This window comes from Eurosta solidaginis, chromosome 1, assembly GCF_040869045.1.
Source record: "Eurosta solidaginis isolate ZX-2024a chromosome 1, ASM4086904v1, whole genome shotgun sequence".
Lineage (NCBI taxonomy): Eukaryota > Metazoa > Arthropoda > Insecta > Diptera > Tephritidae > Eurosta > Eurosta solidaginis.
In genome coordinates, this window is record NC_090319.1 from 309802629 (window position 1) to 309829501 (window position 26873).

The 26873-nt window shown below is 35.9% G+C and overlaps 1 protein-coding gene across 1 annotated transcript in view; it reads left to right on the top strand.

Moving 5' to 3' along the window:
- Nucleotides 1-26873, top strand: part of LOC137237640 (protein FMC1 homolog) — a 76370-nt gene that overhangs the window by 45833 nt on the left and 3664 nt on the right. The window lies entirely within an intron of this gene.

The following is a 26873-nucleotide window of genomic DNA, read 5'->3' on the forward strand; positions in this document are numbered from 1 at the left end:
AATCAAGTTTATAAAAACTTCCAAATGAGGTATGCTTTAAACATTTAATATCTGTGACGCTAGGGTCGCCTGATTTTAGTCCTGGTCTGATAGATTTGTAAAAATTTAAATCAGAATATTTTTTAAAAAACGTATGTCCAACATAATGAACCCTATAAGGCCCATGGCTCGTTCGTGCTTCCTTTATAAGCTTGACAAAATCTGCTGGCACAAATAATTATTTATTTTTCTTTTTTTTTTCTTGATATTAGCATGAACGGAGTCGCATTTCATTTGAGTGTGACCAACGGCCAGGTATTTCTGGTATACTTTGGTGTTATACTTCTTTGCAAAATGTATTAATGCATTTGATAAAGTTACGTTTCTATTTTGTGCACCGCAGCATTCACTAAATATGCTTATAGGAATATGTTTTTCAGTTACTTCAGTTTCTAAAAAATGTAATATACAAGACGTAAAAACGTTAGCATCGATTGCACCTTCACCTTCGTGCCATACGTAGCAAACTACTTTCGCATCTTTAAATTATAAATTGTGAACTGGTGATAGGCTAACTTCTGTTTAAAGTATTGGGCTCCTGCAACTATAGATGGGATCATTTGAACAGCCTGAACGTCCAACATGAACCGGGGTGGGCGTGAGCTTAGCACCTGCTAAGCGACCATATATGTATACGATAAGCGAGAGCACAATGGCTACTTCGAAATCAACGACAGCTCTTTTAGTTTGATTTCGATGGTCGTGCAGTGAGTAAGTGTCGCACGCGCGCTTAAAACGGAGTACCAAAGAGTGCGTGTGACACGTGTTCACCATTCAAGCATTGAAATCAAACTAAATAAATAATTGATTTTGCTTTCGTGCTCGCTACGCGTTCGTGTTTACTAACACATTCTCAATTTGGTAACCGTGTAAATGTAGTGGTGCCCACCGCTGAACATGAAACAATGCATTTCTCCTTTAATTGCTTTTCTTTTATCTTCTTCTCTTTCTTTTCGAGCTCGATCTTTTAATCTCAAATGTGTTTGAAATGTTCTCTTATCAATATGCTTATTTTTGTAAGCATAACATATATTGCATTGGCCTTTTTTGGTTTATAAAGTTCGATATTCATTTCATGTGCAACTTTTAGAAACGACTTATAACCAGCTTTTTCAGAATCCGAAATGTGATTCGCATTAATGAAGCTTTAAAATTTTTTGTAAACCTGTTTGATGGACGTATAAGTCAAGTCCATATATAATTTTTGTGTGTTTTGACGGCAGTAATGGGATGGCATTTTTGGGACATTGTCCAAAAAAGATCGGGCATGTTCTACTTTTTTTAAGTTTAAATCATTTGTCGTTTTTTTTTTACCTATACCGTAACCATTTTTTACTTTTAATGTATTTCGAAAAAACCATTCTCTAATATCCAGTGTAGCTAAAAACATTTTTTTGCAGACTTTAATTGTGTCACCATCAACTTTGAGATGATAAAGCATGGTATACGTTCCCCTGACCGACTCCCCCCTACTACGGTTAACTGGAAAAACATTGACAAGTGCATTTATCCATGATCTTCTTTGCTTCCATGACATTTCTTTCCAGAAATACTTAAAGAGCACAGCTCTCTGTAAATCGGATATCGTTGCGCACTTGTTGTTGCCTCTAGCATTTGTGCATCGACATCGCTGTTTTAATTTTCTCTCACACCTTTTTTGCAAACTAATGCTCTCTCCCTTACTTCTCTCTAAACTGAAATAACTTTTTCCTTGTTCCCTTGCTTTTTTAGTTTTTCTCTATTCCATTCTATTGCTTTGCCCTTTTTTTGCCTTAATATGTGACAGCAGCCCTGATGTTTCGTTTAGTATATGCTTGGATGGAGAATATGAACAAGTGCTTGACTCTTCAAGAGAATTAACCTCAACGCAACTTGACAAATCGATTGAGGTGTCAGGAGAAGTCATTTCAATGCTCGAATCGATATCAACAAAAAGTCCGGTTCTGTTCTAACTTTTTGTTACTAAAATTGATAGGCCAATCAGAGGTCAACCAAAATGAAGCTTCCCGCTTTCTAATCAAGCACCTTCTCTAAATTTTGACTTTTCTCTGCATTATGTAATTCCTCAGGTCTTTCCAACACATTGCGAACCTAAAACGTGAAGCAGGGGTTATAAATTTTCATCTAAAGAATTAATGATTAGGGAAATGTGTAGACATATACTTACTTGAGAATAGTGTTTTGTATTGATCGAATGATTGTGAAACTCTTTTTTAGATATCATTTTTTAATATGTCTTGAATACAGGAAAAAAATACTTACTAAATAAAACATAACGGCACTTTAAAATGAACTGGGTTGATAGTGGTCGTCAGTGGAAGAAATGCATTGATAGTGAGTTATTTACGGGGTTGCTGTGTTCATAAAATTTAAAGTTTTGTTTTGGCCAAAGTGTTAGTAAATATACACATATTTATATTTTTATTTATTTGAAATTTTTCTTTCTTTCTACGAAACAGTATATATTTTTCTTGTTTGTTTTGCCATTTTGTTTAGGATTTCTTCATGAGTTACTTCAATAGTAGAGTGGATGTTGAGTAGAGCCAGCCCATTCATCCTCTCCTGGCCCATTGTATTTCTTAGATAAGTTTTTAACCTTCGAAGGGAAGAGAAAGAGCGATCGCTAGGAGCGTAGGGAAAAAGGCACGGAACAATTATTTAATACATCACTGAACGTGCTTGGTCGCTCCTCGTTTGGGATTGTCAAAGAATGCCTGAAAAAGTTTTGCTATGTTTTTCATTATGCCGTAATGCAAAAAAATATTCTTGATCATATTTTCATTTGATTTACTTAATGAGAAATTTCTTTCATTGCATTGCAGCCGCGTCAAAACCGCACATGTTTTTTTAATTGATCTCTAGAATTTCAACAGCGAAGCAAAAATGTATAGGTAATGTCGATACAAAATTACAATTTTCGAGACTTCTCTTCGTTTGCAAGAAAACATTTTTTTTTAATGGAACATATTAGTGAAAAGTTAATAACTCGCCTGTATATTCTTTTTGTAGACAAAATATTTGCCTACTCTCAAAAAAAATTTTATAGATTTATTGCAAAAAGCCTGCGAGTTATTAACTTTTCATTAAAATATTCCTTAATTTTTTTTTTTTAAACACTGTATCTTGCAAACGAAGCGGAATCTCGAAAAATCGCTCAAGTGTATTTTTGTATCGACATTTTCTACATATCTTTGCAGTCTTTGTTGAAATCCCAGAGATCAATGAAATTACATTGGCGGTTTTGACGTGGCTTTACTCAGGTGAAACATACGAAAATGAGATGACTGAGCATGAAAATAATGCAAAATTCGATATTTTAAAAGGAGCGACTACCAATAACTTCTCTCAGTGTGAAATATTATTTAATTTTATTCTTTCGCATTTTCATTATTGCTATTAATGCTATTTTCTTAACAGTGGTTTGAAAAGTAAATAGAGTAATTATTCTAGTACAGACGTATGTTTTTTTAATTTTCGGAAAATAAAAAAATCGCGACGGAGCTACTAAAAAGTACACTGTTAAAACTTCTAAAATTCATAAAATACGATTTTTTTGAATATCTCGATCCTTGCGCCACCTAGCGGCGATTTTTTATAGGTCGCTTTCTACTTACGTATGTATTATGTGTTCCCAATATGAATCAAATCGGACCACAAATACCATTTTTTTTAAATATTTCGATACATGCGCCACCTATCAGAGCCTTGTTTTCTTATTATTACATCATCATCCAGTTCTGAACTATGTTCCAAGTTTCAAGTTTGTAGCTTATCGGGAAGTTACTTAAATTTCTATTACAAAATTATGTTCGCTACACTGAGTCAAGCTAAATAAAACCGTTTAAAAAAACACGGCTATTATTTATTATATTCTATTAGATAAATGAGTGGTAGTCTTAAACTATCTTCTTACTTCAAACTTTTCACTAATATGTATATTCCGTTTTCAGTTTTTAAGTTCAAGTGAGACGAAGTAAATTTTTGTCAGTGCATGTCCATTCTTCATTTTTTTCCAAAAAAATTGCGACAACCAATCAGCGAGCAGAAATGGCGCTGGCACGTACACAAACCCAGTCGGACTTGGTAGCTTTCAAAATTAACGTATCACATTGTTTTCTTGAATGCTTTTAAAAATACTTCTACATGCGTTCAATTAAAATTTTAATTAATTTAAAATTTGATTATTAAATAAATCAAACAAAGATTCATTGTTTGGGTACAGGTGAACCAAAAATATACTCAAAAATATTACATGAAAAGTCATTTTACACGAAGTTATAGCAGTTTAGTTAATGGGCACAGCAGAATACATTCGGTTGTGGGCGAGAGGATAGAATGCGTGCGCGCGGGGATGTGTGGTGCGCTTGCCTGAGCGTTTTACAAAAACAATTGCGTCAAAGCACTTATGGGGTGACGATCACTGGTCTAAAAAGTAAGGTAAGAGAATGAAGGTTGATCGTTCCCTCCTAATAAATTTTATATAAGAGAAGTAGTTTAAATAGAAAATACCTGACTGGATGAAAGGAAAAGAGTATGCCCCTGTGCAGCAAAGAAAGTGCACAGTGACGCAAGGCAAGTTTGCCGTCGAAAAGCTGCTCACGTAGCAGACGGCTGATCATTACTCTACTCGCCCCTCACACCTGCTCTTTGAGAGCAGTCTTCGACCTGATGATGTGGCCGAGCAGTGGGAGCATATTCTCTCTCATTACGTACCGTCGCTGCTGACACCAAATGTCAGATTACAAGACCGGGGCTGATTCCCACAGAAATGATAATGGCGACCTGGTAACTCATGTACAGATTACGCTTAAGTTGTGGAGGGAGTACTTCTCGTCATTGCTAGCTATCGCCAATGGCTGAAAACACGTTCCGGCGACGGACTATGAGAAGTGAGAGCAGCAATATCTCGGCTAAGAAATAGCACGGCGCCGGGTACCGACGGCCTATCCGCCTAGCTGTTGAAACATGAAGGGGATGAGTTGATGAAGAGCATGCATAAGCTCCTATGAAAAATATGATCGGACGACAGTATGCCTCCAGGTTGGAATTCAACTATTCTCTGTCTTTTCCATATAAGGGTGTACTAAAGTCAAAGAACTAATTAGACCGTATCAATGCTGCATTTATATGGTAAATCTACACAATGAACCAGATCCAAGGATGCAAAGAACCGATATTTTTTACCATATTTTTGTCGACTTCAAAGCAGTCTTTGACTTTGACTTTGTTGCGAAAGGGAGTTGCTCAGTTACTTGCAAATTTAATAAGGCCCTGCCAAATGACGTTGAGTAACACTACCAGCTCCGTAGGGTTTGGAATGGACCTCTCCGAGCTATTTGAAACCAAACGAGGCTTCAGACAAGGCAACTAACTTTTGTGCAATTTCCTTAAGCTGGTGCTGGAAAGGATAATTCCAGCAGCAGAAATTAACAGTGTTACCATAATCTATTATAAGAGCATACAATTGCTGGCGTATGTGCTGATATTGATATTACTGACCTCAACGAATTCGCAGTGAGTTCTCTGGATTGAATAAAGGGTTGAAAAATGAGGATAAGACGAAGTACCTGCTGTAATCTCAGAGAGAAGTTGGGGCATCCGCGCCCTGGCAGCCACACCACTGTTGACTGATATAAATTCGAGACTGTGAGCGCCCTCGTCTAGCATTAACAGTTAAATCTTGGACTGAATAAGCAATTCACGCTCTAAACGTCACTCATGGACTCTTCGAGAGAAAGGGTACATTGTTTGAGAGAAAAGTTCTCTGGAAGATGTATGGTCCTGTCCGTGATACTAAAGGCTAGTGTCGAAGGAGGTATAATAAAGAGCTGCATGAGCTTTACACAGATATGAAAATAGTGCAGCGAATAAAAGTTCAACGGCTTCACTGGCTAAGTCATGTTAAGCGAATAGACGACGACGCTCCGGTCAAGTTAGTATTTCAATCGACACCGCAGCTTAGAAGCATGGGAAGGCGGAGACATGCCTCTAACACCAACTTCCTTATGATCCGCCACGTCTGAAATTGCTAGTTTCCTTGGACTCCCGTTAGAGGACTTTGATAACAAATTGTGAGTGGTCGCAGCCATTGAATGGGGCGAAGCATTGGTATCACAAGAGTTGAGAGAGGCAGGTGGAGAAAGACTTCATCTCCCTTGGTGCTCCCAATTAGCGCCAGTTATAGCGAAACAGGAATAGCTGGCGTGACTGGTTAAGCGCCAATTAATGACGATGAATGTTATTTGTTATCGGTTATAGACTTAACAGTCAGCACGTCTACATAAGACGAGACATAATACTTCGATGTAACGTTTTCTATCAGACGTCTGCTGATGTTCATGAGTTAATTAAAAATACTGCTTGATCATTGTTAAGTCAAATATGTGTCAAACTTCTCTAACTCACTCAACAGTAAAATAAATCCATATTCTGGAAATTGTTTTTCAATTAATTTGATTAGATTCAGAAAAGATGTCAACGGCTTTAAGGTTCGTCACAATTATTTAACAATCTTGAAACACTTTGTCAATATAGGAACATATGTACATACATGCTTATATTTGTATGTCTGTAAATACTACTGTATAAATAACAGTATAATAAAAAACTTTAAATAATTAACACTCAATTTTAGGGTTTCCCGCTAGCACCAAAGGTGCGTTAACCCCATTTCGGCAAAATTACTAACATTGACAAAACCAGCGCGATTGAATGACAAGCATTGTTTATCTGATGAAATAAATAGAGTAAAAAATTATGTAGAATGTATGACAAAAGTAAACAATAAAAAGATGATACAAAAATTTTAAGGACTACCTTTATATAAATAGACCAAAAAATAGAAGGCAGTTTTTCCTTTAATACAGACATAGTCTTGTTGAATTTTGACTAAAAAACTTTAACAATAGCTCTTGTAAAAGAATTTTGGGATTCAAAACTATAAAGGTGGAGCGCAATGTTTCAATTTAAGGCAAACTATGTACTTGGGATTAACTAATTGATTATTTAAAATTTAAACACGCACTCGTCCTTAAAATTTTTCTATCATCTTTTTATTTTCAATTTTTTAGTACTGCCTACGCAAAGGCAATTGCAACTTTGATTAGTAATTTAAGTAATTCCTAAGTGAAAATTCTTTTCTTTATTTATTTATTCAAAATAGGAAGATTTAAGGGAATTAGTGGAATTTTCGCTGACAACACTGGCGAAAACAACAGAATTCCACCTCGCATTATAACAAGAGAATTCCACCTCGTTTGTCCGCTACTTAATTTGCACAGCTGAAAATCGTGGTGAAATTCCCATACGCCTGAAAGTCTAAAATAATCGTGGTGAAAGTCACGTAGGCCTAAAAGTATGCAAAGACGTGCATTGAGTTGGGCCTTTAACGAGGTGGAATTCTACAACGCCTGAAACATTCAGGAGGCTAGCCATGAAAATATAGCCTTAATTTCTAAATAGTTCGACTTGTGCGTTACGTAGCTCAAATTTTTTGATCAAATATTGCACTGTAACCGAGTTTTAAACTGTATTTCAGGTTTCAAGTATCTAGATATCCAGGAAGTTAGTTAAAAATCGATTGCAAGATTCCTAATTTAAAATATTTTTTCTCAACATCTGTATCAATGCGCCACCTAGCGGAATTTTTTTGATAAAATATTGCATTGTCACCGGGTTCTAATCCACGGCCCAAGTTTCAAGTCTCTAGCTCACCGGCAAGTTACTCAAAAATCGATCGCAAGATTCCCCTCGTTTTTCAGGGATTTGTAGTTATCTCAATTAGCATGCCACCTAGCGGAACTTTTTTTTTCTACAAATTGTATTGTCACCGGGTCTCGAACCATGTACAAAGTTACAAGTCTCCAGGTAACCTGGAAGTTGGTTAAAAATGGATTAAAAGATCCTCAAATTAAAATTAATTTTCTAAATTCTCGATCCATGCGCCACCTAGCGGAATTTTTTTGATAAAACATTGCGTTGTCACCGGGTTCTGACTTACAGCTCAAGTTTCATATCTCCAGCTCACCGGGAAGTTCCTAAAAAATCAATCCAAGATTCCCTGCGTTTTTTCAGCGATTCTTAGGGATATTCGTTTATCTCGATCCGTGCGCCACCTAGCGAATTTTTTTGTTCACTTGCATTTAATGTCTCTCAGATCTGAACTCTGTTCTAAGTATCAAGTGTTTAGCTCAATGGGAAGTTACCGAAAAAGACTTTTCCGTGGGTCAAAAATTCGTATGTATATGAGGGGACAAACATGAAAGCGACTTAATATAAAGGTATAAAAATAAGATAAACTTATTAGGTTTATTTAGGTTCAGTAGGCAAGTTGTAGAGTAATATAAGCAAATAAAATGAAAGAAAAGAGACGAATAAAACATCATAAACAGAATAATAAATAATGCTGAGCAAACAAAACATTCTTACAATGAATGCACTCAACTCTAAAATTAATATTATGACTGATAAATGTTTTTTTTTATCAAATGGATGATTGTAGTATGGAAAAGCGCTCAAACATGTTTGAGTATATTTAGTACGTGTGAGTGTGTGTGAGTGTGCCTGGCTGTGTTTTGTTTGCGGCGGCATTTCTTGCTAATTTCGTTTGTAGCTCCAACTGCAACGGCGAGTCTTGTTCGAAACGTTTACGTGTGCAGTTAGAATGTGCGGCCGGCCAATTTTGTAAAATAATATTTTATAAATTGCTTTTCTTCTTTTATTGTTGTTTTCTAAAGCACTAGAAAATGTGTGTGAAAATCGTAATACAAATAAAATTGTGTGTTTATGACCAAAGTTGAAAATAAACAAGTAAAATAAATAAAAAATAAGATTTGTATAAGAAAAAGAAATATTTAATCGAATCCCTAAAAAATATCAATTTTCAAAGAGTATCAAAATTTAATAATTCGATTATGCTCAAGCGGGTGCAATGAAGTGTGAAAGAAATTGAATTTTTTAAATAAAATAAAAAAAAGGTGTTATGCAGAGTGAGTTTTTGGCGGTGGTAATGCGTGTGTGTGGTTGAGTAGCTTCTCGGGCATATAGTACTTGCTTATCTAAATACGTACTTACAGATATGCCACCTTCGCTGTTTTAGCCAACGCGAAGTTTTGTTAATTCAAACACAAACACATACACATACAAACATATACACGTGAATGCCCAAATTGAATGTGACAATGAAAAAAAGAAGTGCAAATTTCATTGGGATAGATAAATTAAGAGACAAATTTGAGTTTGTTAGTTTTTTTGTGGTTTGAATCTTCAGAAGCAAAATATCAGAGGAACTATTTGAAGATATTTACATACCAATGGATGTATGTAACATAAGATGCTAATGACCAGATAAGGCGTGCACAGTCAGTTTTACGATTTTCACAATTATTTTTCTATCAACGGATACACGGTAAAGAATACGAAAATAGCAGTGGCAGTTTTTATCCAATTTCGAAAAACTTCAACAATTCAAGAAAATTTCGAACTTTTGTTTACATTTATCTGAATTTTTTTAGAGAATGCAGTTTGGTAGCCCAAACAATTTTAGTCTTACAAAATCCAAGTTATAAATCAAGCAAAATTGGCATTTTTTGTTTACTTTTTTCCGAAACATCTGATTTTCGTCCAAACAAAGTGCGCATAGTTTTATTTTCTATATGGACGAAAATCTGTACTTACTTTGTTATATCAGAATGGATAGGGCGAAAGAAGTACATGGTGCCTGAGCTTAGAAAGAGATCGTGGGGCCACAAAAGAGACGCAAGGTTGCGGAAACGGCAGAGCATACTTTATACGTATGTATATGTATATCAATGGTGTCAAATGAACGGAAGGGGTCGGGTGTGCTGTTTACTGTGCAGATTCAGAAGTAAGTAGATCCCATAGGCTGCAAGATTACTGCAATGACTTTCAGGTAGAAATTGTAGCCGTGAAGAAAGCAGCAGAAATTCTTGGGGAAGCGTGCTTAAGCTGCAGTCGCGTAAATAAATATATATATATATCAATTATTTCTTCTAACTGGCTCTAGGTCAATAAATTAAACAAGTTGTTGTTGTTTTTGTTCCAATATATTTCGATCTCCAACGGAGATCGTCATCGGGGAATGAGTTCAGATGTTAGGTGGGCAGCGTCTGTTCGAGATGCTGTTGTTGAACTGATGACTCGCGAAAATCGCCAAAAAACAAAATTTGTTATATATATTTATTTTCAGACGGCGATCAAGGCAATGATCTCCAACAGTGCTTCATAGAAGGTAACGAAAATGCCGATAAGTTGACAAATGAGGGTGCAGCTATCAATAAATCCACGGTAGACGTCCTTATCCGTTTGGGATAAATCAAAAAGAGACAGTAGTACCATATGATCCATGAAGCAGGAAAGGCACAGAAGCGCGGGGCTGCAAAATTTCTAAGGTCATGTGCAAGTCCTACTACGTTAGACTCACAAAGTTGCTCATATATATCTCTATAGGAAGAGACTAAAGGCTCGGATGAAGTCATTCATTGCGTTTATCAATAATACGAGACTAAATTTGTCACGATTCATTACTTGAAAGTTTCTAGTACCCATCACGCACTTGTTTTCTCGGTGAAAACAGAAACGAGCCAGTGTTTTCTCGCAGAAAGGGAGAAGTTATGTGGCTCAACTGCTTCAGCCCGGCATTTCCACTGGCCTTCTTCGTTAGTTTGTCCCTTAATACAATTTAGTCCTACCTTCGATAAAATATTCCTGTCGTTAATTATTTTGATCTCGGCGAGCGATTCTTCGATAGTGATCCTCGAGCGGCCTCCCTAATGGCTGTAGCTTATTCTGGAAAGACTCGTGCTCCGCTGGTAGCTGATCGCTGCGTTTCGACTACTGGCCACCACGACGTACTGTGGTAGACCAAGATGAGTCTTACGGCAGCGGCATACTTACATATCTTAAACATCGACTGGAGAGGGTATCACGCTTTGCTGGGAAGTGTCCGTGGTCTCCTACGCTGAATATGTCTGCATCATACTTCGATTTGTATACCTCTAACGGTGTGTAATGGCAAAAAAGGACAGATATTATACTAAGAAAAAAGCGTGAGTACCAAGTACTCGTGAAGTTCGATGTGAAAACATGGCAGGTGTACGTCTACAGAATGTTTTTATGTTAGCTAGAGCTCGCCCAGGGGTTCAAGTTAAACCACAACAAAAAGAACTTTACCACTAACAAATACATTCAGGCTGTTTGAGCAGAGCTTCGTCGGCATCTTATTGGTAACAACAGATGCTGACATGTTATTGTTTTGTTGTTGGATTATTATCGAAAGTGCGATTATCCGCGAGTTATCGGCTTCTCATCGACTTCTTTTCGGCTTCTTATCGATGGGCTACAGATGTGTCATCGATTTATGTTGAAGAATATGCTTAGTAACAAACCGTTGAGCCGTCGATAACAAATTGGTAAAACTCCGATAACAAATCGATAACATTTTAATACAAACAATGACTTCTTGATAACATATCGATAACTTTTAAATGGAAAATATGCCCATATCGATCAATTTTCGCTAAATAGTCGACGAAGGCAAATCGACCGATTTTATATTGAAGAATCTTCTTCATAATAAACGCATGAGTTATCATTTTCAAATCGATATACGCCGATAGCAAATAGGTAACGCTCCGATACAAAATATATAGTTTGTCAATAAGTGGTCGAAAACTTTTAGAAAATACATCGATAAATTTTCTTTTTATTTTTAAAACTTGTCGATAACCATTTTTTATCGATAAAAAGTTTATAAAGTTCGGCAATAAATCTATAACTCGTCTATACGTCTTCGATAACACACCGATAACTTGTCGGTAAAAAATGGATAACACGCTCATATCCCATCGATAACAAACCGATAACTTATCGACAACAAACAGTTGTTAAAGATTCGAAGAAAAATTGATAACACATCGTTCGGTTTGCTTCCAGCTTCTGTTTTGACTTCTAGATGGTTTACGTTAGATTCGATTAGGAATTAGGAAGACATAGAGATCGAAGGAAAAAGTGAAAATTTTTGTTTACAGAAACCACAGTATGGTGTTGTATATCTAAAATAAGTTTTGAACACAATTTTCATATTTAATTTCGAATAAGTAAGCTTTATCATATTAAAAGATCCAAAAGGCGGATCATAATTTTAATAATAATATTGCGATTATGACCCCCCCCCCCCCCCCCCCCCCCCCCCCCCGTTTTCTCGGCATTCCTTTTTCCGTTATTCTTACTAAAAAATAATGATTTTAAAACTACATAACTAAAATTATTCTATGTGAAAAACCAATTTTTTGTTAATTTCAACATGGTATATATTAATAAATTATAAATAAATAATTTTTTTCTCTTAAATTTCATGCAACAAAAATTTTCCCATTGTTTTTGATGTTGTGCGACATTTGGCTTGAAATGCTTTTGGTACTTTTTTTTTATTATGTAGTCGCATTGCTTTTATCGCTGATTGAGTTAAAGATTTATTTGCTGCTTGATGTTTTTTGGATTTACACCGTTCATGCCCCCCCCCCCCTTTTTTTTTTTTTTTTGTATGTCATATTCCACTATCTACTTACGTTTAGTTTATTATTATTCTATTATTAGTGAGCATTATGTTTAACTATTGTTGTTTTTGTTATTACTTTTCGGCTACGGTGCTTTGTGTACTAACATATTTATTTATTATCCCGCTGGTTGTATTGTAATCGTTTTTGTGTTTTTTTTTGGTATGCCGCATAACCCGTTTTCACACATAACCAGACACAAGCGACCTGTGGCGTCAAGGCATACATAAACCACACGTATCTTAGAGATACAGAACAACAACAACAACAACAACAAAAGCAAACAGGCAAGAAGCAAGCAGGCAAGCAATATCGAACAACCAGACAGGCTGTATGGAGCATTGTGGAGCTGTGGCGTATAAAGAGTCACGCAACCAAAGAAAAGTCAGCAGTCAAGCCATGTTGGAGTCGTGTTGTTCCTATTATGCCTCCTTTACTCACAATATATGCATGTAAGTGTGTGTGAATGAGTTTTGTTTCAGTGTCTGATGCCAATGCAACTTTATATTAGCGCGCGTTGAGAAAAGTCGTACCAAGTAGAAGTAACTAGATATAAACTACCTCATAACTAGTATGGGTCAAAGCACAAATAGTCCGCCAACTGTACTTCCCTTTGAGACTGATTTCGAGCAGATAAGCACATATATTCGTAAACTACACACATACTGGTACTTGAGTCCAGACCACTGTGTTGTTGTTGTTGTTGTAGCAGTGCTTCGCCCCATCCAATAGGTGCGACCAATCACAAATTGTCATCAATGTCCTCTAACGTGAGTTCAAAGAAAACTTGCTGTTTCAACAGGGGTGGACCATAATGAGAAGAGTTTTAGAGGCATTGGTTCCACAATACAATTGAAGAGATGGTTGGTGTCATGTGGAGACATATTACAAGCAGGACGCGGCATAGAGGACCCACGCCTGTTTGTGGATATCACTGAGGATCTGTTTGTGCTGTTTTGCTTCATACGGCTGTGTTCTCAGGTGCCGTATTTCCTCATAATGCTTACGGAGATGAGATCAGATGTCTGTTGGAATGCCAAGGTTTCTGGGTATTCAACAGAAACTGTTTGGTTAGCATTTCATTTCCCTCCCTAATGGTATGCCCAGGTTTCTGGGTATTCAACAGAAACCTATGGGTTAGCACTTCATTTCCATTCCTAATGGGGAGTATTCTCGCCTCATTTTGCAGATGATATTCTGGGGACATAAGAAGACAGCCCGTAGCGGTTCTCAGGGCAGTATTTTGGCAGGCTTGTATTTTCAGCTGGCCAATTGCTTTGTAAGTGGCAATAAGCGTCTATTTATCTTACCCCAAATGCTGCCGGCAAGAGCTTCCAGACCACTGTGGTTAAGTTAATGTGCTGGCCTATCATACCGAAGGGTCAATAGATTTGCTGTTACTAAAAAAAATAACAACAAATTACGATACAATGCTTTAAAGTTTAAACTATCGACTCTTTAAATACGCTTACCAGATTTTTACTCAACAGCTCTATTGCGTTATTTTCGCCTATGCACTGTCCGGGTTGTTAAGCCTCGCGACTACTCTGCATTTCCCTTTGATCTTGAAGACCGAACCAAACTAAAGCCGAAATGTCCACGGCTCGTGCATTTTTCTGCACTTGGAACAGAATTTAGCATTTCTACAGGTACAAAAGTACGAAACGTTCGCTCCTTGGCTGCGATCACGTTATTGAGCTAGGCAACCGTCTTCCCGATTAAAAAAAGGTATAAGTACTCTTTATATATTTGCTGATCATATCACATCTTTACTTACGTACATAAGACATCTTTTAATTGAAATGAAATGGCCGGAAAGGATCGTCAAGTGTCTCATCCATATTCCTTCGTCGTTGTGCAAAGTCGTTGCAATATGTGGCGTACGCCGACTCAATTTAGATTTCCCAGTCAGAAATTGGGCTATGTATAAGCCGACAATGCCCAGCTCGGGAGTTGCCAGAGACGAATTGATTCTTTTCGCTAATGCATGGCAGCAAAACCTCCACCTACTTCTTTGCGAAGGTAATTATTTGCCTTCTTCTTCTCATCCCGAAGGTGTATCAGTATGGTCCCCACAACAGCCGTATGGCATAGCGCCGCTCTGTGCTAGACCGCGGAAATAGCTGTTCGGTATCTCGTAGACAAATTCAATATGTGTGGCCACTTCTAGAACTAGGAAAAACTACGGCGATGACTAGGTTACCAGTTTGGTCATGCAGTTCGTCTTCATGTATATAGCTCTAGCTTGTTTTTTAAACCTTGAATAGCAACATAACACAAAATACATGCAATAGGGGTGCTTATGCCTGCAGTCGCATTTGATGACAAGGTTATTTGTTCTACCTACTCTTTTTCAAACTATGGACTTAGTTTCAATTCTGACAGGGCATCTAAGTATCTCGGACACTAGTACTTTTCTGACGAGTACTTCGTTTCACTGCAGGGAAACTATAGATATGCAAGTGTAGCTGTGAGCACGTCTTGTGGCTGATTTTGTTTATTTTTTTTTAGCTCGAGGTTCCAATCTCCTTACGTATTATATTCGCTTACCTACTATGAAGTAAGTAGTCTGTGTATTCAGACAAAGCAGCCTATCCTCTTATTATTACCTTACTTCACTTGCACCAGCTGAACGCTGAGCTGATTGTTATTGCTGTTGTTGTTGTTATTCATCTGTATAGTATATGTATGCTGGAAAAACAAGTTTTAAGTAAACATTAGCAACATGCTGAAGCTAAAATCAAGTCAGCAACACATTGCCAACAACAATTTATGGGTTAAGAATAATATTGTAAAGAACAAAAACACAAAATGACTTGGCTAAAAAGCGAATGAAAAAATTAAACAAGCAGAAGCATCACATCGAATAAAGCTCAAAGTCCAAGTGAAGTTGAAGATGATTTGGGTTGAACAAGGAGTCGGTAACATAGGAAAATATGTTAAATATATTTACCGCATATACATACATATGTATATCTATATACCTGGCGACATGTTTATACACATAAAAATATATTAACAGATGATCGAAGCAATATATTTTTCTCATAAATGTTATTTACTTACTTAATTAGTCTGGCACGTATTTAACTTAAACTTTTTTAATTTTGTTGCAAGGAATGATACTTTTCGTACCAGCCCCGGAGCTGGTTTGTTAAGGCTAGTGTAACATCTCATGGTTAAAGCAGTTTTTTGGGAAGTCACGAAAATATATTCAGAACATATCACTCAGACTACAAATCGTTCATTGTACTGTTTTCGTTTAAGCGGACACACCAACAACATGCAGATGAGGAAAGTACGAACCGTGGGTTGTATTCGTACCTAGTTCCAGAATATACACTGAAAGAAAAGGACTGGTAAAATCAACCGAAAAACGGGCCAATTCAACCGAAATTTTTGTAAATTTTTTTCCATCGCAACAAGATGTTGAATCAACTGCGCACAAATCGTTGATTCGTAATTGACCGTTTTAGTAATCAAATAAACAAAAAAAGTTGTTTCATGATACTTTATCCAAAGTTTTGTTAAATTAACAATTATTACTGTCGCTCTAGGAATACCAATCAAAATTTTAATATGAAAGGGATTTCTGTTCTTTTAAAATTACCAGTGGAAACTGTTAAATTAACAGAGTTTATTGTCGAACTGACACTACCAGTTAAATCTATTCAAATAACAGATATTTCTGTTTTTTCTATATTAATAGCATAAACTTTTACATCAACAAAGTTTTCTGTTCATATGACATTAATACTTGTGGAAAAAATAAAATCCGGATAAATATTTATTTAAACTTTGTTTTTTGTTTTATTTGTGTAAACTACATTAAGTACATTTCATTTCTAACAATTTTATTGCTATATTTAGTAATATTAAATAATATAAAAATCTGAATTCAAATAAGCAAAAAATTTTCCGAATTACCATCGACAGCTTTGTACGAAAGTATGTTGCCATATTTATAAGTAAATATGCGAATACATAAATAAATACGCATGATTGCTACATATATATTTGCTACATATATATTCACACACGCATTAGTACATGCTCTAGCGAACCACATTGGCGTCGGTTTCAAGAACTTTATTTCAACTTTTTCTTCAAAAATGTTCACCATATTTTTATATTATAATTATAGTTATATTTGTGTACGTACATTTGATATAAAATGTTTCCATTTCCTTTGAATCTAAAACAAAAACCGGACAAATAAGTACATATGTATGTACTTACTAACCGAACTTCAATTGGGCGTACATCAAATATGCTGGCACACATTAAACATTATAAACTTTTATTAAACGCTCTTTCACCAAATTTTATTTTTTATAATTTTTTTAATTTATTGTTTTGAACTTCGCCGTGCGTCGCTTCACTTTTCAAACAGAAATGAAAATAGTAGTCACGAAACTGATTCTCAATTCTTTCAGTTGCAGCTCATTCTCAATTTCTTCTCACGCATTTAGAGTTGCCACACTTGACTGTTTCGAACAAAACTTGTAGTACAAATGTTTGACATAACATTTTATATAGAGAACTTGTAGATTATAGAAAAGTAAAGAATCAAATCGCTGGAAGTTAATTCACCACTAGAGTAACTTTAGACGTAATTCTCGCAACACTTTATTTTGAAACTATTCCAAAACAACTCGAACTTTTATGCTTTCGGAAACATCAACATTAAAAAGGGATGTTTTTTATTATCTTATTAGATTCGTTCGCGTGAGTGAAAATTCGTAAAAGCTTGGACAAAATGTTATTAACTTTGGAAAAATCCTGTTCGTTCAAACAAAACTTTTGCAACAAAAGTGTGCAATTTTGCATTTCGCTTGAAGGAGAAGTTGTCAAATATAAATATAATAATTTTTTGCAATGTTATGCACAGTAAATTCAAAAAAGGGTTTTTTAGTACTAAGAAACTAGTTTTTTGTTATTTTCCCAATTTGTGTGTTTTTTGATTTCGTGGTTTTCTTATTTTGGTGTTGTTTTTTTTAACAAGTGGCACCATCGTCATATGTACAAAGTAGAGAGCGCAGTGAGCGTAAAATTCTCTTTGAAATTTCCTCATGCATTGACTGTTGTTCGCTGTTGAAGTGACCAGTGAGATCAGTTGTGTTAACAAAATAATCAGTTAGATTGATTAGGAATCTGTCAATTTTACAGAATTTTGTTAACTTAAGAGCGACAATTTCTCTTCTGTTTAAATGACTAAACTAATTTGTTCGCTTGACAAAGAACTTGGTCGAATTAACCATAATTCGATCAATTTCACCGAATCTCCGTTAAGTCAAGAACAACAGAACCGATTTGTTGATTTTACCAGCACCATTTTTTTCAGTGTAGCAAAAACAGTTGGTAATCGAAGTCACTAACCACGGCGATTATAGCCGTGAACTAGAACTTTTTCTTGCAACAAAGTAACTTTGACGTTTTTCTTAACACGGACTTCATACAGATCATTTTCGCTGAACGTACTTACAACCGACCTATTTTGAGTAATTTTTTATTTGCGCTTTCAGATTGTGTAAAGACAAAGGGTCTTTGATCAAAATTTAAAAAAACAGGAAACGGTAAAACTTTTTGGTCCTAGCAAATATTTCTTCCAAACAAAACTTTATATATCATGCAAGCACTTCAACTCTCCACGATTAGTCCGTGCACTTTTTTTCTACACCAGAAGTGAAAATGCCTAGTAAATCTTTAGCTATGTTTTGTATCAACACGCAGCCACTTCCTGATGCCTCCAGGAAAAATATTAAAAAGAGGACTTTACTTTTCAATTGCCTACTCAGTTCAAAATAACACTTGTTGGCAAGAGTTATTCTCCGTTTGATTTCTAAGCAGAAATTTTTTTGCTGTTAATGCTGGTTCCCAAATAGACGAAATCCTTCACAGTACCGAAATTATATCCGCTAACAGTGACGTCGTGACCAGTACTTCTCCTTGTCCCCATTTATCGTAACTAGACCCACTTTTTTCGCTCCTTCATCTAATATAGAGAAAGTAGAACTTACTACGCGTTTGTTACGGTCAATAACATCAATATCATTAGCATACGCCAGTAATTGTACGCTCTTTTTCAAGGTTGTTTCATCACGGTTTAGTTCCTGCTGCTGGAGTAGTCTTTTCCACCATTAAGTTAAAGAAATTGCATGAGAGCGAGTCGCCTAGCCAGAACGGAAGTTTGGTTTTGAATGCCTCGGAGAGTTCCTTCCCAATCCTTACAGAGGTGGTGTTGCTACTCAATGTATATTAGCAGGGGCTTATTAACTTTGCAGGGAACTTAAGCTTAAGCAGCTTGCAAGCAACTTCTTTTCGTGCTGTCAAAGGTTGATTTGAAGTCGACAAAAAAATGGTGAGTTTCGATTCCCTTATCGTGGGTCAGGGCATCGTGAAGATCTGGTCATTAAGGTCCAATCAGTTTGTTACCCATGTGCTTCAGTCTTTCGTACAGTACACTAGATAGAACCTTTCATGCGATATTAGGCAGGTTGACTCTGCGGTTGTTGACGCTATTTGCGGGATCGCGTTTCTTCCAGATTGGACAGAGCACACTTAAATTCCAATCTGGAAAGTTCAGTACATAGTGTACTTTGCACTTGCAGCACCGCACCAACATGCTTTCTATTAAATAATATATACTTTGATTATCAAATCAAACTACACTGAGACACTGACAATCTGGGTGCTGGAAGTAATATTCTAAAACTACTTTCTGAGGGCTCAGTTTCTACTGCCACATTTTTTTGTCTTATAAGCTGAAGTTTGAGAGAGGTTTTAATATTGAGCAATAGCTGATAAGTAAAGCTGCGGTCATCAACATCAATGGCAGAACTATGAAGATCCTACCAGTATTAGTTCGTTGATCCATATTGACTCCAGCTATATAGAGCAACTTGCGTGTGTGTGTAGTCTGTGTTGACTCTGCTGCGAGGTGCCTTCCGGATACTCGTCTAAAAAACCTCAGTTACTTTTGCTTGATAAATTTGTTGGCTATAATGATAATCGGCGATAGGTTTATAAATAAGAATAAGAAGGCTATATTTAGTACACTTGCTTGCCTACACAACACCAAAACAACAGTATCTGTATGATGTCTGGTAAGAACAAAAAAGGAGAGCAGATGAGGTCTAGACCAAACTATGTAGATTCGTTTGTTAAATGAGGCTAGATGATAAGTCTGATCCGAAGGCGTTGTAAATTAAGTCAATATTCAGGGTCAGAGTTAATATGGATGGTCATGTAAGTTGTTTTAAAAATCTGTCTAAAGATGGAACCACATAGCCTTGGTGATTCGGTATTGATACCTCAAATCTAACAGAAATGCCGATAGCTAAGCTGAATTTATTGGGCTGCGGACTACCACACTTCTCTGTTTAGAACCTCGTAACTGACACTTGGGAACCTCTTTATGACATCGCACTTGTCTTGCCAACTACGAGTGGTCGACGTTTAACTTGGTTTATTGTATCTAAAAGATCTCTAATTTTGATAGTATTATCCAAACAGAATGTTTTAATATATTTTGAATAATTTACCTTTTACGTTTTTCTGAAATAATTTAGTTTTTCAAAATTATTTTAAATTAAATAATTACGCGTACAATTTACAAAGCTGCCATTTCATATCTTGCCAGTGCATATGTTTCGAAAGCTAACAAAATTATATACGCATACAGATGTGAACATGTTGTTGATGTTTTCCTTATTCGTATTTCACATAAGTACTAGTAAATATTTTTTTGAAATTTTGCAAAATTGGCAAGAGTTCCAACCAGTCATTCACACCATATCGCACATTAGCTGCTGACTTGGCCTATAAAATTGCTGATCAATTTTATAAACAACAACAAATGCAGCAATATACATATGTACATATATACCCAACAAAATATATGCACCTTATGTATGGGTGATTATACCATTTTCTTACACTGCACCTTAATTAGCTAAAACTATCAATAGCCTTGTTTTACGTGTATATACATCAACACTTCCGGGTAAAAGAAAACGGTTATCTTCACTTAAATAACGTTTAGGAGACACATCTAGCAGAAATTATTGTAGACTCGCGCCAGTGGTAAATAACTTGCTACAAAACGTATATGTATATACATTAGGGCGGGTCAAATTGTATGAATTTCGAGCCTCCCTAATTTTGTTAGAAAATATTTTTTTTTTAGAAATTTTTATTATTATTTTTGTTAGAAAATATCTTGGGCTATTTAAAAATTGAATTTGCAATATGGAAAAGTAAAATATTCATAGATTTTTGCAACAAATTCGTAGATTTTCCCCAAAAAGAAGCGATAAAATGCGAAAAATAGTAGAAAAGCTCGGAGGCTCGGGAGGCTAGGGAGGCTCGAAATTCATTTCAGACCTACGGTCCCATTGGCAATATTACCCAGTACGACCCATAGATTCAGAAACTAGATGTGCCTTTTCAACAATAAATTTGAACCACCCCAATGTACATGTAAAAAAAACACAGCTAAAAAAAAACAGCTAAAAGCCTAAGTAAATTCCTATAAACGGTCTTTTTATAAGGCATAACACGGAGTATGCTTTCCTTACTATGTGGGTTATAAAAGGATAATAGTAACATGTAAGTGATCTTTGATTTTCCTAAATAATTGGCAGAGCTACAAGTTGTTTGTCACATTCGAAGGGTTTCTGCAAGGCAGATGAATTTTTGCCAAGAAGCTCGTCATGACATAAAATTAAAACAAAATAGTATCTGGATCATATGGTTCTTGGAAGATTTTTTGTGTGGTATGCCTGTCGATATATGTACATACATTGTTGTCATGACATAAACATACGAAAGTGTAAAAAAGATAATCGAAATGAAATAAAATGTTGAAATGATTTGCCAAAGCGAAAACGCAAAATAATGCAAATCAGCAGGAAAAAAATGTGAAAGTTTTCAAAATTTGTAAACACAAGTGTAGTACATATGCAAAAAATATTTGATCGAATATGTATGTTTGTAACAATTTGTTCAAACAGGCAAACCATTAATGAAATTTTTTAAAGCAGCAAATATTTTCTATAGTTTTAAACTTTTTATATGCTTTTTTAGAGCGTTGCTGTATATTTTCTTAGGATTTTCAGTTGGTGGTTTTGGCAAGAATTAGCGTTTTCAAATTGTTTTGATGTTTTTTTATTTATGATGAAGTGCAAATGCGATACATAGCAGCAAAAACGAAAATAGTAGTCGCATTTTTATAAATCAAATTTCAATGAAATTCTTTTTATTTTTATTTTTTAGCTTCTTCCCGTGGGTTCCACCCCACGTTTCTATAAAAATATACAAAATAAATAACACAAATTTTAAAGTTACTTTAAGGATGTGTATTTGCGAATTTAGGTGTTGCTGAAACCATAGGATATACAATATTTTTTGTAAATTATTTGGAGTATAAATAAAAAGATTTTTTGATTAGCCAGCTCTGGAGTAGGCTACCTATAATTGACCATGGGTGAAACATGAGTTGGTAAGATTGACTCCTACTGCAGCTAATGACTGTCCTTGAGCGTTATTGATAGACACTGCGAAAGCCAACCTAACAGGAAATTTGAGGCGTTTGAAATTTAAAGGCTATCTGTCGGTATTAATTTAATCCTTGGTATGAAAACTTTGTTGTTTTCGAAATTTCCCGATCAAATCATTGCTTCAATGACATTGGAAGTTTTGTGATGATAAGCCATGTCGCATTACATAAGCGCGGAGGATCCGAATTACGAAGCATAATATTATGGCCACTTTAAGTTAAACTTTAACTATTAAAATAACCTAAGTTTGTACGGCAGCCATAGTTCCCAAAAACCCCATTTGTAGGGAAGGTGCCACGCCTGATTTTCCCCAATTTCACATTTCACTGGAGGTGTTAGGTCTTAACGTCATATAGCTCCTTACCAATTTTTATTATCCTGTCATTACTACATCCAGAGATATAAGGTATGATATATTCCATTTGTATGGGAGGTGCCACGCCCCTTTTATATATCGAAATTATTTTTAGCCTATGACCATCCCTGGAAGGTTTCAAGTGGGTTGTGCAAATTTGGTTGTGATCGGTCGATCCGTTTAGGACGCAACCCGATCTATACCTTCATACATACATACATAATTTGAATTTTATATACATATGGGGTATTCCATCCCATTTCGACCAATTTTGAACCCGACCCCTTTAGAATTGGTTGAAAGTTTTTCTTATTTTTCTAGCTTACGAAAGACGTTTTTCAGAAGTTTTTCAAATTTTTTCATCCAACTCAAAAAAAGTTATGACTTAAAAAAAAACACCGTTTTTGTTTTCCAAATGCTATAACTTTTTCAAAAATTGACCGTTTGGGATCATTTTTTTTTAAGATATGTTTTTAAATGTACTTTTCGGAAAAAATAAAAAAAAAATTTTTAAGTTTTTTTTTTTCAATTAAATAATAAAAAAAAAAATCTCGGCCCACTCCGGGATTAGTGAGGATGATTGCAGAATTGATTGAAGTTTTTTATGAGAAAAAAAGGGCGAAATTCGAAAAATCTCGAAAAACTGAAAAATTACAAAAAAAAAAACTTTAAACATTTTTTTAATTTTTTCCGAAAAGAACATTTAAAAACAAATTTAAAAAAAAAAGATCCCAAACGCTCAAATTTTGAAAAAGTTATAGCATTTTGAAAACAAAAACAGTGTTTTTTTTAAATTCATAAATTTTTTTGAGTTGGATGAAACATTTTGAAAAACTTCTGAAAAACGTCTTTCGTAAGCTAGAAAAAGAAGAAAAACTTTCAGCCAATTCTAAAGGGGTCGGGTTCGAAATTAGTCAAAATGGGATGGAATACCCCAAATATTGATTTAAGAAAAAATTTCTATGTATTAGTTTGACTGAAACTATGCAAACGAATAACGAATCCGGAAAAAAGTCGAAAACTCTAGAAAATTTCACGAAAACTTCAAACATTTTATTTAGAGGTAGCTGAATTTTTTTGAGTACATATGTAGCTTTGTTCAATCAATTTAAGCCCAAGTATAAGTAATAGGTCTTTAAAAACTCGCATTGATTTTTGAATTTTTTTTTCCGAAATGTGTGCTTCTGAGAGAGGGTGGAGCCGTGTGTAGAAGTCTACGAAAGTGGGGAAAGCTTCTGACCGCCATTCACCTGGGAATGGCCAGAGCGATTCTTTTGCATGCGGTTCAAGCAGCTCACTACTGCCGGTCGCTTGCGGCCAAGTATTCCGTTTAGCGGTGAGCTAATGTGAGAAGGCGACAATCTGGCTAGGCCACTCTGACATAATCAGTTTAAGGGCTAGCCGGGGCTGTGCGTGTGAGAGAAGGCAGCGTCTGTAGACCTCTAGGTGCGGCTGCAAGCGGGCGTCTGTCTTGGAGCAAGTTGCTCGCTATATAAACGTGCAAGTAATATTTTCACCCCCGCTGAGCGGGTTGTGCGCTGGGCTTGGGACCCGCCACGTAAAACCATACTCCAATGAAATATAACAACAAGCCTCGGATAAATCCTTTGGAAGGACCAGGTGGAAAACGATTTAAACTCCCTTGGTGTGACCAATTGGCGCCGGTTGGCGGAGCGAAGGAGCGACTGGCGCGCCTTGTTGGACGGCCATAACCGTTTAGACGGTTAAGCGCCAATTAAGTAAGTAAGTGCTTCTGATTTTCATCCATATAAAAAATAGAGCTAATCTCATGATTCAATTACTAGAGGTTTATTCTACAATGATGATTCGACACTCCCAAATTTAAAAATATGGACGAGTTGCTTTTACGAAGTAAGGAAAACGGAACAATTCAATCCCCTGCAGCGAAAATTGTAGTAGAAAAGCACCTTTAGTAGTATATTAGTAGTGATAATAAATTTTAAAATGCTAACAAGTTTTGGGGAAAATACTTAATTTTCTTTTAAATACTTCGCGAATTGATAAAGGGTTATGTTGGTTTGGTCATTCTTTCAGAATTTGTTTGAAGTATGCCGTATGTCAGAAATTTATTCAAAAATACACTATCTGTTTGTCAATTTGTTTCTAAAAATCCCTATCTGAGCATAAGTTCAATGCATTTTGACATAAAACGGAGTTAATGAAAATCATTCTGAGATCGGGCGTTCTTCAACCTAATTCTGATATAGGTCGTTTTTGTGACAAATCCTGAAATGGGAAATTTTTGAAAAATATTTTGAGATAGGACTATTTCGAACTGGCAGCCGACATGGTGATACTCTTCTCAGCAACCGTAATGAACTGACAAAAAAATAAAACAAAATGGCGTATATTCTTAGAACCTTGTATTCCGGCCTTGACTTTGACAGAAGAGTTAAGCTTTTATGCGGGAGTGTTGACCTTTTTATTTTTAAATTTCGGAAAGCTCTTTTCCGTTAAGTATTCATTGAAGTTTTTCGGATAAACCGTTAATATAGAATATTCGGAACACGTTCGTTTGAAACTACCTCACGAGGTCCGAATATTGCAAGTATATTCATAATATTTCAATTATAAACCGATTCCAGAAATTCTTACGGAATGAACAAGTTAACATGCTCTATGATTACATTTTGTTATGGCATCATCTCCATTATTTACTAACGACATTTTTATGTGAATCGATTAACTAGTCGAGTTTTTGACTTTGAACGATGAATTTCGAATCGGTTTAGGAAGTGTACGATTCGTTGGTGTCCGTACTTTTCATAAATTTACCTATGTTCGGCCAGATCGTGGCATAGTTAATAAATTCATCATAAATTTAAAAAAAAAAAAATGTTCTAAGGAATTATGCAGTTCAGTACTTATCGGGTATTTGTAAACTGATTGCTTCCTATTTCTACTACTAATATTTTTCGAAAAATCGCAAAGAAGCAACACCGTTAACGGATGTCAACTTGATTTGGGAGCAAAGTGGCTGCAATTGTCAAAAAATTTGTCAGCCGAGCAAACCTCTTGTGATTGAGTCATGAGCTAAGCTTATGCATGGCGGAACTAATCAGCACGGTGACAGCTGATTTGTACTTTTTTAATATGATTTGATACAATAACTTCCGTCGCAGTACGATTTTGACAATAGTCTATTGCATTTACAAAAACAAAGTACATGGAACTTTTATTTATGTTTGTAGGTGTGTCGCCATGCTGCTACCTCCTTATATGGTTCCGCCGTGAGCTTATGTAAGAAATTTTAAAACACCCTTTGTGGAAAAAATGGTCAAAAATAAATATGAGTTTTGAGAGGCCTAACTTCTTCTTAATATATAAAAATCACGTGTCACTATGTTTGGCGCAAATGGACTCCTAAACTACTGAACCGATTTTTAATTTGTTTAGCACCCCGTGTGTAGTTTGATCTAACTTGAAAGATAGGATAGGTTGTATCTCAGTTTATAGTCGAAATATTATTTTATTGCAAAAATGTTTATACGTAATAATAAAATGTTACGTATACGCACCAGCACTCACATTTTCAGGGGTGCGGATATACTTCCGTGCAATTGGTTGGTGTTTAATTAAACAACGTGCTTATCAATAAAAAATATAGCGAATGATATCAAGTATAGCACATCACCAGGCCCGCCGAGAGGGTGAGGGGGGGGGGGTTTCTGAGGGCGCCCGCGATTTAGAGGTACTATGAAATTTTTTTTAATTCAGGAGAGCCTTTAGTTGTTCCATGTGCAATTTTTAAGCCTAATTTCAAAAGCAACGAAAATCTGCATTTCGTTTTAATATTATAGTGAAGTGTGAAAAATAAAAATCTATATATATAAAAAGAAAGGCTAAAATGTGGGTTAGTTGGTCGCGGGTGTTTGAAGAGATGCGTCGTTTGATTTTGTTCAAACTTTCACACAAGTTGCGTAAACCTCACGCGGTGGTTACTACATAGGTTTGGTTGAGATCGACGTACAGGGTCTAGAAATATAGGCCAAAACGTGGGCCAGTGAATGCCTAAACGGAAGCTGTTGATGAGTGATTTAGTACAGAGTAATATATTATCCAGAGACGGACTGGGTCTGGGATTAGGACTAGGACTGCGACTGAGACTCGGAGTGGGACTGGGACTGGGACTGGAATAAAATACATACCACCCTCTGGGACAGGCAATAAGGGATGCAGAAGAATGAGAGAGAAGGAGATTGACAAAGAGATGGAATGAGACGAAGATGGAGATAGATGAAGCGAAAAAGACGGAGGGAGGAGTGAATAAAAGGATTAGGAAACAGTGAAGAGGGGGGGGGGGGCAGAGTCAGACGGAAAAAG